At 35.9% G+C, this 16,820-nt stretch overlaps 1 long non-coding RNA gene across 1 annotated transcript; it reads left to right on the top strand.

The window, feature by feature from the left end:
* The first annotated feature begins 13,278 nt into the window (after positions 1–13,278).
* On the top strand, positions 13,279–16,413 carry LOC128545741 (uncharacterized). The gene is made up of 3 exons (XR_008365885.1): positions 13,279–13,417; positions 14,842–14,903; positions 16,294–16,413. It is a non-coding gene; the product is annotated as an uncharacterized LOC128545741 (long non-coding RNA).
* Positions 16,414–16,820: the final 407 nt, after the last annotated feature.

The raw sequence follows: 16,820 nt of genomic DNA, 5'->3' as shown, positions 1-16,820 counted from the left end.
TTAGTTCACAGAAGGGTTCATTTCTTGAGACTTCATTTGCACACAAACCAGTTTTCCAACTGGGGCAATGTTAATGAGTAAAGAAATAATAATACTACAAATAATAACAATAATAAGAAGAAGACATTATAGGCTCTTAGTGGATGTGAGTCTGGCAGGATGTGATTAACTCTTTTCAAACTGAGGCAGTAAAGAAGGAAGGGAAGTGCTTGTGCAACTGTAGTTGTAGGGGTGCAGCGGAGACACTTTATTAATTTAAAAACAATCTTTCCCACAAATTGTGCAGAGATTCATCTGGCTTTATATCTTTTTGTATATGTACAGTATTGCACAGATATTTACAAAACAAGACAGTGAACACAAAAAACAACACAGCAAAAGACCTATAATACTAAAGAAAATATACATCAGCAATAACATTCAGAGCACCTAAAAAATAAAACCTAAAAAAGACCTTGGGCTTTATATCTGTCATCAATACATGACGGGAGGATACGAACCACCTCCTGAACCGTCAATCGCAGCGAGGCTTCAAACGTCAGTCATGACGTCAGTCACTGTAAACAATACGGGCCTCAAAAAGCGCTTCACTAACAGTTACTGATTTTCTCGACACGTGATTTAACGTATCGGCACAGACCATCCCATGACTAGTGATTAGTGACACTGACCATAAATAGCCTCATGAGAAGTTGCTGAATGGGTCTGTGCTAACTCACTTATGCTAACCGCTAACACACTAGTTCCTAGCATGCTAACCGCTAACAGCGTTTGCTAACAAGCTAATTGCTAACACTAACCAGTCGTTAAACTGTAAATATAACCCACAGTGACACGATTGAAAGTATCACTAAATAAATTAGCAATACATGAACTGACACAGTAGACCAAACATTCTCCGGTGTACCAGTGTACAAATGAAAGCAAAACTGTTCAGTTCAGCTCAGTTCTGCTTCGTCCCAAAACTACACATAGTTAAGCTCTAGTGTTATTTTCCGCAGTGCTGCTGCTACATGACATGAACTGTAACATCCACTAACAAAACAAGGGCTCACGGTGGAACCAATAACTAGATATGGAAAGAGGGAAGTCAGTTACAAACAAGGGAATTCACTCGGCGCTTAAATCACTAATGTACACGATGGAAGACTTAAGATCGGAACTCAAACAAAACTCACCTCGGTGAAGTCAGACGTTCGATATTCGCGCTCCGGCATTCAGGTTCCGATTAGTGGCGGAGATTCACTAACAGAGTTCAGCGACAGTTACTCGTCTACAAATCCAGGATTCAGGGACATTTAGTTTCACTATCAGGCTCTGAAACAGAAGGGGAATTTCTTGAAGCCTCGAAGCGCGTGTAGTTTCGCTTTTGCCGGTGTTATGCTCTAAAATACCCCCTGCCACGGCTTGCCCCGCCCTAAATAATCTCTTTTAAATAATATATTAGAACATAAATTCATAGGTTTATGGTTTACAAATGACGAATTATAACAAACGAATTTGATTATAAAATAAGCAATATAAACAATGTATAGGAGAGTTTTTTTTCATATACAACATGTATATTTTTATATTGCTTATTTTATAATAAAAATTGTTTCGTGTAATTTTTTACCACAAACAATATTTATTTAGTGTAATTTTTGATAAATAATTTGTTATTTGTACATTGACAAACCCCTGCAAAATAAATGTGCCATAAAATAATAATTTTGGGGGATTTGTATTAATTGTCTCGACGGCTGTCACGTGCCTGGTTAATTATAATAGTAATAATATATTTGATAATAATAAACCTATGAATGTATGTCCTAATATAATATTTGATAAAGATTATGTAGGGGGAGGAATCCGTGGCAGGGGGGCATTTTAGCGCATAACACCCTCTTCAATTTATTTTCTATATTGTGTGTTTAATCACATGATTTGTGTATTCAAGTCAAGTAGACTTTTATTGTCATTCCAACCATATACAGTTCAGTGAAACAGAACAATGTTCCTGCAGGACCGAGGTGCTACATACAACATAAATTAACAAGAACCTACTAGCTAACTAAGAAACCTACAGTAATTAGCTGAATAGCTGAAACTAAAGAGATTAACATTATAAATGAACTGAAAACTATTGAATCCTTAACACGTAATAGTAAATTTATATCTATATTCTGTTTAAAGATTCCAAAGAGCTTGTTAGTTGTATTCATGTTTAAAAAAAAGAAAGAAATATAATGACTTCTTATTTGTTCTTCACTTTTCTTTTCTGTACCAGTTCTTGATTTAATTTTTAAAGATTCAGAGATGATGATTATGTGGATAAACATTTGCCCTCAGACAGTGGATTTTCAAACCACAAACACACAACTGACACACCACAGTCAATAATGAATTCAATGTTACTTGCCGCTACATGTCCATTGTGCTTTTGCTACACAAATCTGTCCACTAGATGTCAGTATAACGAGCCTTAAATGGTGCTTCATGTAATGAACCTTTTGGTGAAACTATTGGCTGGAAAAGATATGAGGCGTCATATGTTTGACGGTAGTATACATGTATGTGTGACTGTTTCATATATGTGTATGCAAGTGTTTTATGCTTGTGTGTATGGGTAAAGTTTGATTTAAAATCTATATCGACACCTCATAGGAAAGCTTTGACACACAGGTCTCCCCGGTCATGCACGCCGATTCAGATCATGACATTTAAAGATTTTCTTTAGTTTAAGGCCATGTCCATATGTAGTTAGGTATTTCTAAAAAACAGGTTTTGTCCTTTCGTGCAAATGCAGTTTTGTTCGTTGAAAACTGAGCTATTGGAAAATGTCCAAAGTGAAGATTTTCTAAAACTCTATTTTCAGTGGCGTTGTGTGAACAAGGGAAACAGAGATTTTGGCTTGTTGTAACGTCACCCTGTGTGCTGATGATGTAATTGTCTGTGTGTCAGTCTCCTTGATTTGACATCAGCTTTGTTTATGAGGATATTTTGTGCTGTGGTGGACTTGCGTACAGTAAACTGTTAACGTAAACTGTTAACGTAAACAGTTAACGTTGCTTACTGGACTTTTTACATGCATGTACATACACATGCAGTTTCTCACACATTACATTAAGCAACAGAGGTGCCTGAATGTACTATGAAGCTCACTGCTGCTACATACAGAACTCTGTAGACACAGACCCCACAGACAGCAATAGCGGTTTTGGGTGAGACCCGTCGGACATCTACAAAGCACAACTGGTGATGACGTTTTGTCTAGGCTTAACAGTGCGTTTTGCATTTTTATGTAGACAAAGATATTTTTAACAAGTAAGTTGTGGACAGAATTATTTTAAAAAATTAAGTAGAAAAATCTCCTACTTAAATTTCCTAGTTTTTCAAAATAATGGCTACATGTGGACATGGCCTTAAAGTGTTTTACAAACTTGTTGAATTAAACAAATAACCTGCAAAATAATTGAGTGTCTTTTCGCTTTTTCTGTATTTTTAAAGCTAATTTAAACCTTTAAATCACTGCAAATGGATGGTTTGTTGGGCAAGTACTGATAACGTGACTAATTTTGTAAGACTTCACATAGATTATCTGTGTGACGATAGATAGATTTAATCTAATCAACTTTATAATTATATTTAGTAATTGATTATAGCATGTAACTGTCAAGGACAGACTGCCTACTCGTGATAGTAACTGCTAACCACAAACATTTGAAAGGTGTTATGATCCAGTGAGACTAGTTTTTGTGAAGTAAAATGCAGTTGTATTGAAATTAATTAGCTATTAAATAGTACCGGTTACTGGGATGAAACATATGAGGTCAGGAGACTTGAAATGTAGATGATTATAACTACTGACTATCACATACTGTACTGTATCTGAATAGGTTTCATGTTTATTGTTTGTTTCAAGAGATATAGGTTCCTATTAAATGCCTAATTTAATTAAACTGATAATAAGAGGCTTAATTGTAATTTGTGATTCTGAATCCTCGGTTTATTAAATAATGCCAGGGTCGGCTTATTTTGAAAAAGCAAACAGAAACCAGCTGGAAGCAGGTAAAAGCAAATAGCGTGTGTGCATGAAAACAATGTCTTCCTCTTCTAATCTCCATCGTAAAACAGAGAAGTGCTTAAATATGCACAACTGTATATTAGTCTGCTTTAATTTTTGTGAAGCTGCTTTGAGACAATGACCGTTGTTAAAAGCGCTATATAAATAAAATTGAATTGAATTGAACTGTGGAGTCTTCACCAACCAATAAGACTGCAGGACCACATCTAATCTTAAGTGAGAGTTTGAACTATGGCCAAAAACGACAGCGCGTTAATTATTCAAATGTGTTTTTTACACAACTTTTAATGAATATTGATCTTACTGTTGGCTTTTCATTTGTTTCAGTGCATGTCAAGAAAATCTTAAAAGTTGAAGGAAGTCCCTCTCTTTGTTCGAATGTTTATTCGACCAAAGATATATGACTTGTAATATACAATTTAAAACATTTCCTTTATTCTTTTTTTGTTTTATTCATTTGAGAACTGGATAATGTAAAAAAATTAAAAAAAGAACATTGTGGGTGTATCCAGTCATACACTGATTGGCAGCAGTGTCTCCTAGCAGCAGCACCATTGAACATTAATATTGCTAAGTGTAAAAGTGCTTTTATGGTCTGTTTTTTGTTGTTATTTTTAGTGTTTTACGTGTATTGCTTTATTGTTTTTTTCCACTTAATTAATAAAATGTTGCAATAATTTTGTTGTAACATCTGCTTCTTCATTCACATGCACAATGCAACTGAGCTTTAAAACATACAAAATGCATAGTGTTGGAACATAAAATACACAGTTTTTGAACAACATATGATTAACAATTTTTGAACAACATATGGATATAAAATACACAGATTATATGTTACAAAAAGGATAAAACTAAATTAGACTTAAACTACCCACATATATATATATATATATATATATATATATATATATATATATATATATATATATATAGTCCTAAAATATTAACAGATACAATATTTATTACAGTGGAACCTTGGATTGCAAGCATAATTGGTTCCAGAAGCAGGCTAGTAAATCAACAAATTCGTAAACCATATTTCCTCATAAGAAATAATGGAAACTCAAATTATTTATTCCCCAACCCAAAAATTACAGATAATTAATACAAAATATAAAGTAATAATAAAACAAATGTACCTGCACTTAAGATTTTAAAAAAGTAAAAATAAATGCAGACAGATAAGAGTTTCCGTTTGTGCGCGCAGACGCTGTGTGTTTGGTGTTTGTGTATGTGTGTATGTGTGAAGTAAGAGGAGAGGAGGACTGAGATCCTCCCCCCCTCTTCTCGTCTTACACAATAACCCTTCCGCCTCTCTTATTTGAGCTTCACACACTCACATTAACGAAAAAAGACTGTTTAATTAAAAAAAAATTAACAAGGAACATTCAATTCAATTCAATTCAATTTTATTTGTATAGCGCTTTTAGCAATTTTCATTGCCGCAAAGCAGCTTTACATAGTCAAAAGAATTATTTAAGTTTGTATGAAATGTGAATTTGTATGAATCAAAATGGTCAGTTTGTCCCTGGTGAGCAAGCCGAGGGCGACAGTGGCAAGGAAAAACTCCCTGAGATGGTAATAGGAAGAAACCTTGAGAGGAACCAGACTCAACAGGGAACCCATCCTCATCTGGGGGAAACTGAGAGCAGGAATTGATCTGCATTTATACAGTGTGTAGGGTGGGAGGCAGTTCAGCTATAATAGCTGATGTTAATTGATGTTAATATGGAGTCCAGGTAGTTATTGAAGACCCAGGTAGACTTGTAAGAAGTTCAAGTCATGAACTATCGAACTGTCAAGTCCCCAGAGAAACAGTTGCCAACACCAGTCAAGGCCAGAACCATTTTCTAGGTAGAGAGAATCATTCCCAGACACCAGACGCATCCCAGAGAGACACACGGGGCATCCATGTGACGAGATCTTCAGCCAGAAGCGGGGCACCAGGATGGGTCAGACAGGTCCGGAGGGCAAAGGGAGTCTGGATCACTGGCAGCTCAGGAACGACATGTGTAGCTCGACAGAGAGAGAGAGAAATGGTGAAAGGGGGAGACAGTAGGAGAGAGGAAAGAGAAAGAGGGGGGGGGGAAGAGAAGAAGAGGAGAGATGGCAGTTAGGTATGCCACAGTCACACAATGTATAGTGTGAATGTATATTAACTGTAGAGTGCAAGCAGAGACTCCGGCAGGACTAACTATGACAGCATAACTAAAAGGGAGAGCCAGAAGGAAACACAAACATGAGGGCTTCCTGACATGTAAAGCAAACAATCACCTCACCGTCAGCAAACCTGAGTGATCAATGAGAGTGAGGAAGACAGCATCCAAACATACCAGTTCACCATAATACTCTACGTCCATGAGTCCCCCAGATCTGCTCCTTTACCTATGGCAAATCTATTTATAAAAATGCTTGGCTAAATAAATAGGTTTTTAGCCTGGACTTAAACACTGAGACTGTGTCTGAGTCCCGAACACTATTTGGAAGACTATTCCATAACTTTGGGGCTTTGTAAGAAAAAGCTCTGCCCCCAGCTGTATTTTTCATAATACGCGGTACTGACAAGCAGCCTGCATCCTTTGATCGAAGTAGGCGTGGCGGATCGTAATACACTAGCAGTTCGCTCAGGTACTGCGGCGCGAGACCATTTAATGCTTTATATGTCAAGAGTAGTATTTTAAAATCAATGCGAAATTTCACAGGGAGCCAATGAAGTGAAGATAAGATAGGGGTGATGTGCTCATATCTTCTGGTTCTGGTGAGGACTCTCGCTGCTGCATTCTGGACTAGCTGAAGCTTATTTATGCATCTAGCTGAACAACCAGACAGTAAGGCATTACAATAGTCCAACCTAGAGGTGATAAAAGCATGAACTAGTTTTTCTGCGTCGTTTAGCGACAATAAATTTCTTATTCTGGCAATATTTCTGAGGTGAAAGAATGCTATCCTGGTAATATTATCTACATGTGCTTCAAATGAAAGGCTGGAATCAATAATCACACCAAGGTCTTTCACTGTTGCATTTGATGGAACAGAAAGGCCATCTAAAGTTACGGTGTGATCTAAAATTTTACTCCTAGCTGTATGCGGTCCTATGACTAGAACTTCTGTCTTACCCGGATTTAGCAGAAGGAAGTTAATTAGCATCCAATTTCTTATGTCCTGCACACAATGCTCAATTTTAGTAAGCTGTTTTTTCTCATCAGGTTTTGCTGAGACATATAACTGTGTATCGTCAGCATAACAATGAAAACTTATACCATGCTTACGGATTATGTTGCCCAGAGGAAGCATGTAAAGGGAAAAAAGCAGTGGACCTAAAACTGAACCCTGCGGAACGCCAAACTCCGCTAGAGAACATGCAGAATAATCACCATTTAAGTCTACATACTGATAACGATGGGTCAGATAGGATCTGAGCCAGGAGAGGGCTGTACCCTTAATTCCCACTACATTTTCTAATCTGTGAAGAAGAATAGCGTGATCAACTGTGTCAAAAGCTGCACTGAGTTCAAGTAATACAAGCATAGTTACACAACCCTGATCAGAGGCCAATAGAATGTCATTTACTACTTTAACGAGCGCTGTCTCTGTACTGTGATGAGGCCTAAATCCTGACTGATACAGTTCATGTATGCCATTTCTATGTATATATGAGCATAGCTGCTCCGCTACTATCTTTTCCAGAATCTTAGAGATAAAGGGGAGGTTTGATATTGGTCTGTAACTGGACAGCTGACAGGGGTCGAGGTCAGGTTTCTTAATTATTGGTTTGATAACTGCTAATTTAAAAGATTTTGGAACATATCCAATGCTGAGTGAAGAATTAATTATTCTCAACAGGGGTTCTATTATTGCTGGTACTATCTGTTTAAGAAAATGTGTCGGTACAGGATCTAATATACAGGTTGATGAATTTGAAGAAGAGATGAGTGAAATTAGTTTATTCTCTTCAAGGGGAGTAAAGTATTCTAGGTTCTGATCTGACATGGCTAGATTAACATCTGCATCAATTACATTGTTCGGTTTCAAAACCTCAATTTTATGCCTAATATTTACAATTTTATTATTAAAAAAGTTCATGAAGTCCTCACTATTGCATGATGTTGTTGTGGAGATTTCTGCAGTGGTCTTATTTCTGGTTAATTTGGCTACAGCATTATAAGAATCTAGGATTATTTTTGTTATTTTCTATAAGAGTGGAGAGATATGTTGATCTAGCTACACTAAGAGCTTTTCTATAGTTCAGGATGCTCTCCTTCCATGCTATTTGAAATACTAGTAATTTAGTTTGACGCCATTTACGTTCTAATTTCCGAGCGGTCTGTTTTAAAGTGCGCGTGTGATCGTTATACCAGGGAGCAAGTTTTTTATCTCTAATAATTTTTCTTTTGACTGGAGCTACATTATCTAAGGTATAGCGAAATGTCGACTCTAAATATTCAGTCGCCTGATCGAGTTCTGTGGGGTCAGACGGTGATCTAATCGAGGTTGGGAACTCTGGGAGATTACTGATAAAACTCTGTTTGGTAGTTGATGTGAATTTACGTTTCATACGGTAGCACGGCGCTGTGTGTACATTATTATTGTGACACACTTGAATTGAGACAAGATAGTGATCTTCGATAACTTCAGATAGTGGTATTGTGAATAAATTTCTTATACTTAATCCAAATAATATTATTAAATCTAAAGTGTGACCTGCTTTATGAGTGGGTCCTACTACACACTGATTTACTCCTACCGAGTCCAGTATAGACATAAATGCAGTTCTCAGAGGGTCTTCTGGGTTTTCAAAATGAATATTAAAATCTCCAGCAATTAACACTTTGTCTACAGAAACGACTAGATTTGAAAGGAAATCTGCAAATTCACTAAGAAATTCCGAGTACGGCCCTGGAGGTCTGTAAATGACAATTAGCGGGATCGACTGAGCTGACTTAATATAGTTAAATACACTTATGTTACTATAAAGAATTTCAAATGAATTAAATTTGTGTCCGTGTTTTTGTACAATAGTCAAATTATCATTGTGAATAACTGCGACGCCTCCTCCTCTACCAGTTAACCGAACATCGCTATTGAAACTCGATCTGGTTATCTGTCATGTCTTACATTATGGAAAAAGCGAACGCAGATGCAGGGGGAAGTACAACAAATTTATTGATTGTTATAAGTTTAAAAAATGGAAAAGAAAACAAAATGACAAGCTGGTCGAATCCCCAGGCTGGGTCTGCAGGCGGGCTCACATGAGAAAAGTAAACTAGGAATAACTTAGATCATCCTTGAAACGAAAACACGAGGGCTAATATTCTTTCAGCCTTGACATTGACTTTTAGGAAGATTCTTCAAAATGTAAAACACCTGCGCCTGCAGCCTCTGCTCAGTCCTGGGGGGGGAAGAATAAACACATACACACAAAGAGGTTAGTGACACAAAACATGAGGTTGCACAACGGTGACCAGACGAAGTGGTATGGGTTCGACTGGGTTAAATAGTGAGACACACGAGGTAGACACAGGTGACTTTAATTTGGTGTTAGTAAAACTTAATAGGGAACAATTACTAGACACACTAGGGGGAGACAAAGTGATGGCTCAGTAATCCGGTAAGTCAGATCTTATTCCCCAGGGCTGAGGTGGCTCAGATGTGACATAATCAAGTGTGTTATCTCTTAAATGTTGCCGTGAATATGAATAGAGATGTTTTGTGCATGATTAAACTCAATGCTTTTTCTTCTGGAATACACAGAACCTGAGTGTTGCAGGGTAAAGTGTATGCGCACCGGGGGCGTCGCATGCGTGTGCATGTAAAAACCATGCCTTTAAGTTGGCAGCTATGCCACACATATTTTGGGAATAAAACTTATACAATAAAGTTGACATTATTTTTCTTTAGATTATTAATATGTTAATTTTTTATTTGTTTTGCTGTTTGGGTTCAGCATTAAATGATTATTTGAAACTGGAGGGCCTCGTGTAGATTCATGCCATGAGTCATTTTATTATACAAAGATTATTACGTTGTGCTCGGACCACTGACTCCAAAATTGACATTTTTACAGTTAAAAATAAAAAGGTTTTTACAAGCCCTTGAGCTGTTGTTTGTGCTGTTCTCTTTAATAATAACAATAGACATATAAGAACAGAGAGTCTTTCTAAACAAAATTAATTGCAGCCATTTTGCAAAATGTCCCTTTGCACCACCTTCTCAACCAGATGGAGATGAAGAGCTTGACATTGACATTACTTACCTGGAACAGTTGCGATCTTCATTACGGGAAGCAAAGGCGAGCTTGGAAGTTAACCATGTGAAAAGAAAGGAATACTACAGTATGATAAGTAAAGACGTTGTGTTCATTATTCAATTGATGACCTTATTAGAGTAAGAAATTACCCAAAGTCTGATGTGCTTACGGATTTTAAAGCTAATCTGGCACCACTTTATTCTGGCCCTTACTGTGTCACTCATGTTTTGTCTGACGTGAAATACAGGCTCAGAAAGCTGGATACAGGCGAAGAGGCGGGTATTTTTCATGTTGTTAACATGCAACCTTTCATACCATACCAGTGTCTCCATCTCATTTTGTACTGTAATCGAATGTTACTTGCGATTCTTTGAGTGACAATGTTTATGATGTAGCCACAGGTGACAGCATTAGTTTTGCCCCTGTTGCTGACTTTGACATTTCTACACATGATCTTTATTACCATAACTGTGATGATGCTAGACAAACTCATTGCTATGACCTCAGACCTAGACTTGCTTCAAGAGTTACTACAGATTGGTCACAACAGAAATGGACTAATGAATACCATACCAACAGACTTGATTTTAAGCGGTAGGGGTTATGATGACTTAAGGGTCTATGGTGTTACGATGGTATATATTTATCTATGTTTCATTGTATATTTAACTATTCCTGATAGCACTGTTCCCAATGTTCACATGTATGTTGGCAGGTGATGTTCGTTGCACAGCCTTGTACTGTAAGGTACAAAACAATGTATATTTTTATTTTGTAGTTTGTTTTGTCAGTATGCACGGTGTTGAGGGGTTTTTCACTGACATGTTGGTATGTGCCCTTGAGGGTATGGCATGGATCAGATTTTTGTAATTCAATGTTTTCATGTATGAAATTGGAATTTCAAATGTTGTCCTTGTGTTGTGTATGGCTGGGGACAGCCTCTTCTCTGTGGGGGTGAATCTGCAATGGCCATTACAACGTTATATACTATTGCATGTATCCATGTATGTCTGTTGCCCTTTGAAGGTGTGCTACCCCTCCCCCAGAGTGTGCGCTGCAGAGACGTGTGAGAAGACGAAGATGGAATAGGAGCGTTTTAGCTTCTCTCCTCCTGAAGCACTTTCAACTTTTGCACTTTTCTTTCGTTTTGCTTGTGTTTTTGTATTGTGTTTTTGTGACGCTAAGAAAAGCCGATAAAGTTTAAACTTAACACCGTTTTTGTCTCTGAGCTACCTTTTTTCTCTGGCTATCTGGCACAAGACGCGCAAGCATGGAAAACGATTACTCACAATTCCCCAGCGTGAGAAAGGGAAGAACCGTTGGCTCGGTTGTGATCATGTGATGCTCGGCATCCAAACAAGAAGCACATGCCTACCACATGATACTCGATGATATTCGTAAATCAAGACTCGCTCGTTTTTCAAGTAAAAATTTATAATGATTTTTGCCCGTCTTGTGGAAAGCTCCCAAACTGGGTTAGTCTCAATCTAAGCTTCCACTGTATGAAAATATGATTTTTGTCTGCCAAACTTCATAAATGCGCTTTAAAATCAATAATGACTCGAAATGAGTCAATACCAAGGCATTAATGAGGTGTTAATGTCGATAGGGGCAGCTGAAATTTTTGAATATACTTTAGTCTCCCCCCGACAATAACTACATTCATATCAGAATTCATACAGAGCCCAAAAGAGGCTGTAAGCCGCCGTTACCATACTCTAACAAGCTCTTCAGTATTTATAATGAATTTGCATCATCTAGATTCGGCGTAGTGGAATGTGAGCCTTAGTATTGTAATTTTACATATTAATTAGCTAATTAGCTTACACTAACTTTTTTTGGTTACTTCTGTAGTGCTACTGTGTTTTACACCAGCTTATATTGACCATTGACCATTCTGTCCAAACTCAATGCAAGAGGAAGCAAAAGCTTAATAATAGATTCCTTAATAATAATTTAATAATTTATTTATTTTTCTTGGTTATGTAAATTGATAAACTGATTAATGTATATAAGAGGTTGGTTTGTATGTGCGTTTTGAGAAATAAAATAGGATTAGCTGCTCACTAGACACTTGACAAAACAGGATGTATGGTGTGTACAGCTAAACAGGAAGTAAAGACAAACAGTAGGACCAAAGAGGTTTTAACTTAATTAAGTCAGTTTGAAAATGCACCACATCACCACCTTGTAGCCCACTGGAGCACGTCAGCAAGAAATGGCCGATCTCCTGGAGCTTTTTACACTGCAGATGCTGTTTAGTGAGTTTATTTTACATGAAAAATACCTGATAGGAGTACATTATACAAAATTGTTAAAAGATTGAATGGTATTTAGGATGAAATTGTTCTTTCATATGAGACCTTATATGTAATTTATTAGTCATGTATATCTAGGGATTGCATGCAGTAATATATAAACTACATTGTAATTTATGAAGTAAAACTGATCTGAAGCAATAACTTAATAAGGACTCACTGATTCTGTTGTTCTTTCAGCTTTCTTTACACCGTGTCTTTTTGAGATCACTTCAGCAGATGTCAGATCTGTCCATCCTGGAGAGAACATCACCCTGCCCTGTAACATCACTAATTATCCTGAGATATCGTGGTATCGACTGGGAACTGACGAGGTGAAGCTGCTGATATCTGCTGAGGAATGGAAGCTGAAGAAAACCTTTTCCCTTCGTTATAATGTAGACAAGAGTCACTTTGATGCAACAGAAAGCAGCAGTTCAGTCAGTTTAGTGATTATTGGAGTTAGAGAGACAGATCTGGGGTTTTATTACTGTGGAGGTCGAAATGATGCGACACACACTCAGTTTGGGAAACTCATCAGACTCAACTTTACAGGTTAGTGTAAACCCTTATACACAAACATGTACATACACAAGCTTTTCTCTTCACAATGCAAAATTGATATCTATGTCATTTTTTGTTTGTGTATTTCAGGTTATCAACATACAGACTCTGGTAACTCAACTGATGCTCCAGATAACCAGCAGTCTACAGGAGCAGAGCTCGGGATTACACTGTGTGTGTGCCTGGTCTCTATCCTAATAAACTTCATCTGCATGTTTGTGTTTTGCTGCAAACTCAAAGGTGTGTTTATATATAATATCTTTAATTTGCATCATTAAGTAGTAAAATATTTAAACAGGGCTAGCTGTGTTAATAATGTTTATATTGTTTCTGTTAAAACCTTTTTCTAATCATAGATTCTTGCCTTTTAAAAAGCAAAGTGGGATTAGTTCAATTTAATTTAATTCAATTTAATTTATATAGGGCTTTAAACAATGGTCATTGTCTCAAAGCAGCTTCACAAAAAAAAAAAGAACATTTATGGAAGTGTGTATAAGTAAGTCAAAATGTGTTTAGATAATAATGGAATTGTCCCTGTGGATCAAGCCAAGGGTGTCTGCGACAGTGGCAAGGACAAACTCCCTGAAATGGCAATAGGATTAGTGAACCAACAAATGAAATTACAGCTAAAGTCATTATTTTGTAATTCACTCTTTTCTAGCCTTTTAAGACTCAGGTTCTAATTTATATATAGGTGCTGCGGATCCAAAAATGGTCCAGAATGGGTCAGTCTCAAGAATTCTCAGTGAATTCCAGCAAAGTACAGTTACAGTATAGGATGCTACCTGTGCAATAAGTTCAGTTATAAAATTTTCTAGCTGTTAAATATTCCACAGTAAATTATTAGTGGTATTATAATAAAGTGGAATTGATTGGGAACAACAGAACTCAGCTATGAAGTGTTAGGCCACGTAAAATCACAGAGCGGGGTCAGCAGATGCTGAGACACATATTTTACAGACGTTGCTAAGTTTCTGCAGAATCAATAGCTACAAACCTCATGTGGCCTTTAGATTAGCATCACCTTTATAAAACCTTTTTTGGATGCAGTGGTGGAAAGCTCCCCGCCACTGGACTCTAGAGTGGTGGAGACGTGTTCTCTGGAGTGGAAATCTGATGGACGAGTCTGAATTTGGCGGTTGCCAACTTGTCTGACTGCATTGTGCCAAGTGTAAAGTTTGGTGGAGGGAGATTATGAAGTGGGGTTGTTTTTAAGAAGTTCAGCTCAGCCCTTTAGTTCCAGTAAAAGGAACTCTTAATGCTTTAGCATACCAAGACATTTTCCTAAATTTTTTCTTCCAACTTTGCGGGAAAAGTTTGGGGATGGCTCCTTTCTGTTCCAACATGACTCTTAATATATATATATATATATATATATATATATATATATATATATATTTAGACACACCTTCATATGCATATATGATCAGGACTGTGCAGGCCAGTCATATACAGTTTTTTCACACCAAACTCGCTCATCCACGCCTTTATGGCCTTTTTTTTTCTTTTACTTAAAGTAAATTTCATGCTCACATAACATATCATCAACCATTAACTTACATCATATAGGTATAATAATAAACAATATAGAAAAAAAATAATAAAAAAGAAAAAATATGATTTTATTTCTTTTTTTTAACGAATTGAATTATTTTCCCTTTCAGAAAAGTCAAGGGAAAAGGAGTCATGCAGTTGCTTCAGAAACACCACAGACCCAAGTCAAAAGGTACCAGAGATAGATAATATATAATTTTAATATTTATTTAGATAATATTAAAATGTGGTTAAAATTTAAAGTAAAAAATGCCTTTACAAAATATTTTTAATTGTTTCATGTTATAATAATTTCCGGAGAAAAGTGATTCATGTATAGGGTTTTATCAATGATTTTAGTCTTTTGGCTGTTTTTGTGAAATTGCCTAGTCACATAACAAACTCCACTTCAAAGGAAATGATAAAGAAAATGTGTTGCAGATTAATAATTATGGGCTTTAATAACTAACATGACCCTGTATTTGATTATTAAAGGTCCTATATAGTTGTGGTATCAAAGATCAAAGTGAACATGAGCACCAGCTGTACCACACACGTGAATAACATTAACCCCATTTCAAAAACACTAAAAATAAAATATAAAGTAATTAATTAATTAATAAAATTTTAATTAGTTATAAGCACTTATGTTTGTGCATACACTGCCAAATAAAAAAAGGAACATTTTGGACGACATTTTTTTTATTACCCCACACATTTAACATGGCATAATTTCAATAAGCTTATGCCATGTCGCAACATTTATTTTAGTCCATAGTCGCTTAATTTCTCTCCAAGATCTTGTATTGGTCATAGGAGATTCAGAATTAGCGTCATCAAGGAAGAAAGAAATTGATGGACAAACCTGGTTATATATCAATATATTCAGGTAGTCAGCGGACCTCATGTTTGGGGCTTATAATGTTTCTGAACCTAAACCTTACTAACTTAAGCAAATTTAGATCACAACAGATTTACAGGCTTGTACGGAAAGCACTACAATTTTTTCCACCACATTTTTCTTAAAATTTAGGGTCACTACTTTCTTTTCAGGTTTTAATAATGTGTTTTGCAGTGTTTAACCCGATTTTATTTATTTATTTATTTATTTACATATTTATTATTATTATTATTATTATTATTATTATTATTATTATTATTAGCTATGGATCTATTTAGTTAATGTCCATTCTAATTAATTCAAACTTGTTATAAAAATGTCATTTTTAAATTGTATTATGTTCATGAATTAAAAATAAAGGAGAAGATTTTTCTACTCACTATATAAGACACACAGTACCGTTCAGCTCATGACATAGTACACATTAACTTTACAAAACAGAACAGCCTTTATAATATACTTAATATACAGTACTGTATGTGCTGCTATATGACCTTCAGTACTTGTTATCCCACCCACAGCATGTAAATGTTCAGTTTTCATCTGAGCTGCTGTATAATTATATTAAGTATTATTATTTTCAGTAAATTCAGAAATATAGTACACATGGAGTAAACACTACGATAGGGAAGATCAGTTGTTTAATGATGTTATAAGATGTTTTTTTTGTCCCTCTTTACAGGAAGAAAACATTCATTATGCCAGTGTCCAACACAACAGAGGTTCCAGAGCTGCTGCTAAGAAAAACACATCATCAGATGAAGACAGTGTGACCTACGTTACAGTTGCCCCACAGCCTCGGAGACGCTGAGCAGCACAAAGTGTCACATGTTATAGTGTAAAAACTGTTGTGTTTCCTCTGATTTAATTTGCTTTAAGTTGATTAATTAGCTGACAATTAATTATTTAAAATATAAACAGTTTTGGACTAAAAATTTGGATAAATAAACAAATATATTACACGAATGATTTGATAATTAATAGTATGTACATAAAAGTAAGGAAAATTAAAAAATGTCATTGTTTATACATAGTACTTATCAATTTATTTATCAAATTATTTATCACAAATAAAAACAGTAAACATGATAAAAAAAACGTCTGGCATTCTAGTGCAGATTTTAATAGCATTTTATAATCAAATCAATTCAATAAAATTGTACTTATATAGCGCTTTAACAATAGCCTATTAATGATCTATATATAAAT

This window comes from Clarias gariepinus, chromosome 2 (genome assembly GCF_024256425.1).
Source record: "Clarias gariepinus isolate MV-2021 ecotype Netherlands chromosome 2, CGAR_prim_01v2, whole genome shotgun sequence".
NCBI lineage: Eukaryota > Metazoa > Chordata > Actinopteri > Siluriformes > Clariidae > Clarias > Clarias gariepinus.
The sequence above is the reverse complement of the archived record's forward strand: the minus strand, read 5'-3'. Positions and strand labels throughout refer to the sequence as shown.